This window comes from Octodon degus, unplaced genomic scaffold (genome assembly GCF_000260255.1).
Source record: "Octodon degus isolate 3935 unplaced genomic scaffold, OctDeg1.0 scaffold00040, whole genome shotgun sequence".
Lineage (NCBI taxonomy): Eukaryota > Metazoa > Chordata > Mammalia > Rodentia > Octodontidae > Octodon > Octodon degus.
In genome coordinates, this window is record NW_004524616.1 from 4,769,608 (window position 1) to 4,773,618 (window position 4,011).

Genomic DNA, 4,011 nt, shown 5'->3' on the forward strand with positions numbered 1-4,011 from the left:
ATTTTCCAGCAGAATAGCCCAGGAGACCCAGTAGTTCCCAACAGTTCCAACAGCTTCTCCAAACAGCTTCCCTAACAGCCTCCCAACAGCTTCTCCAGTTCTGCCTTTTATGCTACTGGCAACAATCCTCAAATGGGCTTCCCACACCCAACACCACCCTAGCTCTGTCCAGCTGGGTGTAACAAATTGACCTCCAGTAGCAATCCACTACAATATGATTTCTACAGCATCTATACCTCTTGAGGCTAGCATACATGGCTTGTGAGCAAAGCTTAGCCTTTCGTTAGAGATGATCATGTGGATCATCTGTATATGTGGCTTTGTGGTCATTTTCACACATCTTATCTGTTGCTCTAGTGATAGATAGGCCATCTTTGTAGTGTAATCAATCAGTGTTTTGGGGGTGCTGCTTCCTTAGAGTTCTTGAAAATGCTCCACCTCAAATGTCAACATGCTGTGATGTCATTACATACATGACATAACCAACACCATGTTCCTTATACCTGCCCATGACCAAACAGAAAACCTGACACTACACAATCGTAAGCCCACTTTTTTCCTCCTTCAGGGATTTTTGATGAAAGGCCTCAGAATACTGTGGGCATGAGTTAAACCACAAGACTGGTGACCATGGATCTTTGGCATAGGACAAGCTCATTAAGCCATTAGAGATGCTAGTCAGAAATCAGGGCTGTCCAAGGACGAGTTCCTGTAACCCTAGCGGCAAGGCTGGGTGGCAGCTGAAGAAGTCTGCTGGACTGGCACCAAGAGCAGATTTATACCTTTGGGGAAGGAAGACCCTGTAGCCTAGCAACTGGCCCTAGACGTGAAAGGCTGATGAAGCAGGGCGGAAGCTTTGAGACAGCAGCGCTTCTGGTCTGTGTGGGGGGAATAGCAGGCGAAGTTTAGGTGCAAGTGGCCCCAGGGGCTCCAGTAGATGCAGTGGGATTTAAGTGAAGGTTTCAACTCGAAGTTGTCTTTGGTTTCACCTGAAGCTGTTGCCGTATCTCCTGCCCTTTCACTCTCTGACCTTTTCACATTTAGGACACCCCAGAGGTTTTTTGGTTTGTTTACATCACAGCTATCTTGGAAAGAATTTAAAGAACTGTATGACACCACAATAGTAAAATATCTTTCAGTTTCCTATGATGGTGTGAGCAAGGCTTCGAAACTTACATATGGATAATAATGAAAAATGAGGATAATATCGATGGTGACCCTGTACCAGCCAGGAATAAATAATGCTTATCAACTATGTATGAACATACATTTAAAATTCCAGGGGCCGGGGAGATGGCTCAGTGGAATAAGCGCTTCCCTGGCAAGCATCAGGGCCTGAGTTCAATCCCTGGTTCCGCCACAAAAAAATTCCATCTCAAAAAAAAAAAAAAAAAATTGAAACAGAGTCTCTCTGTGTAATTCAGGCTGGTCTTAAACTCATTAAATGTCCTAGGTTAGCTTCAAACTTTTGGTGATCCTCCTGCCTCAGTCTCCCGAATGCTGGGATTACAGGCATGTACCACCATGCTCTGCTCAATAAATAGATTTTAACTATTCATATGTGAATTGTTATCCAAATGTTAATATATGTATGTGGCTTTGATTACTGGCTTTGACAACTGTAATGGCAATTCTAGCTCTAGCCAGAGCTACTTCAATAATGCTGGTTATAAATATTAACACATTGAAATTAAAAGTTTAAATTGATGTGTCACGCTGATACCACCCTTGGGCATGCTGAGCTGGCCACCAAGTCCAAATGTGGAGGGACTGGGGATGTAGCTCAGTGGCACAGGTGCCTGCCTGGCATACACAAGGTTCTGAGTTTACTCCCAAGTATCAAAAAAACAAAACAGATGTGGTGGTACATCCCTGTAATCCCAGTGCTGAGGAGGCTGAAAACAAGGATCTCTACGAGTCTGAGCTGAGTAGCGAGACCTTGTAACAGATACATAAATTTTTTTTTAAAAAGCTTAAATTAAGCTGGAGGAGCCGGGGAGATGGCTCAGTAGAATAAGCACTTGCCTGACAAGTGCAAGGACCTGAGTGCAATCCCTGGTTCCATCAAAAACAATAAATGAATAAATAAATAAATAAAGCTGGATGTGATGCTAAGATTGTGCTGAGGCACTGAGGCATAGGCAGGAGACTCACAAGTTCAAGTTCAGTGTATGCAGGCTATTTATTTATTTATTTTTATTTATTTATTTATTTATTTTTTGCAGAACCGGGGATTGAACTCAGATCCTTGCATGTGTCAGTCAAGCGCTTATCCTACTGAGCCATCTCCCTGGCCCCTATGCAGGCAAATTAGCAAGACCTTGTAAAAATAAAATTTTAAAATATGGGTGAGGGGCTGGGGATATACCTCAGTACAAAGATCCTCAGTTCAATCCCCAGTACAGTCACACACACACACACACACACACACACACACACACACTCACATGCACACACACACATACATGCACACAAGCTCACAAGGAACAAAAATGAATTGCATGCCAGATGTGGCAAATCTGTAATCCCAGAACTTGGAAAGCTGAGGCAGGAGGGTCACTGCAAGTTCAGAGCCAACCTGGGCTATATGATGAGTTCAAGGTCAGCCTGACCTGAGGTGCAAAACTAGCCCGTGTCTCAACAGAACCAAAATAAACAAAAATAATTGCATGTATGTTTCTATGGTGAAACTGCAGCAGAAAGAGAAGTTCAAGGGGCCGGGGAGATGGCTCAGTGGAATAAGCGCTTCCCTGGCAAGCGCACGGGCCTGAGTTCAATCCCTGGGTCTGAAAAAAAAAAAAAAAAAAAAAAAACTATGTGACATTTCCAACCAACCAGCATTTGCTCATATGCTTCCAAAGGAGAGCAATAAGAAGAGCTGCTCTGAGGGCCTGGGCAGTAAGTGCTACCCGCCGAGACAACCACGCTTGACAGGAGGCCATGCCGTGGGTGCCTTTACCCACCCCCATGAGGAACGTCTGTGAAGACAGAAATCCCAACATGGAATTCTAAGCAAGCTCTGAAAAGTGTGACACCTCAGAAGACCTCTGATCCTCCCGAAATCCTTTGCAACCATTTAGGGTTATGATAAAGAATTGCACACCTATGTGATCCCAGCAGTGAGAGGCTGAGGCAGAAAGATCACAAGTTTGAGTCCGGCCTGGGCAAATAGCAAGACCTTTTTTTGTTTGTTTGTTTGTTTTTTTGGTGGAACTGGGGCTTGAACTCAAACCCTTGCCTTTGCCAGGGAAGAACTTATTCCACTGAGCCATCTCCCCGGCCCTGTAAGACCTTGTCTCAAAAGAAAAACAAGAAGGCCGGGGAGATAGCTCAGTAGAATAAATGCTTGCCTGGCAAGAGCAGGATCCTGAGTTCAATCCCAGGTACCGCAAAAATAAATAAATAAATCAGAAGAAAAACAAGGCCGGTGATATAGCTCATTGTGAAGGCCCTGGGTTTGACCCCAGCATTGCAATAAGATAGACAGGATGGTAAGTAGGGGACAGATCACAGAATTTGATCATTAGCCTGGAATGGGAAAGGAAAAGGCACACTCAAGAATTTGCCCTGGAGAGTACAGCCTAGCTACTTCAAGCCAGGTTCACAATCCCAGCACTTGGGGAGGCTGAGGCAGGAGCATCAAATTTCAAGAGCAGACTGGGCAATTTAGTGAGCTAGTGAGAACCTTAAGAAACAGGGCTGAGTCATGAGTAGTGGCACACACCTGTAATCCCAGGATTTGGAAGGCTGAGGCAGGATTGTTGCAAGTTCAAGACCAGCCTGGGCTACAAAGTGAGCTCAAGGCCAGACTAAACTGCATAGCAAGACTCTGTCTTAAAAAGACCAAAACCAAACCAAACCAAACCAGGCTTGGGGAAGTAGTTTAATACAAAGGCCCTGGTTGAATCCTCAATTACACACACACACACACACACACACACACACACACACACACACACACACAGAGCTACAGGGAGGAAATGGACATGTGTCAAAAGAATTACCCAAGGG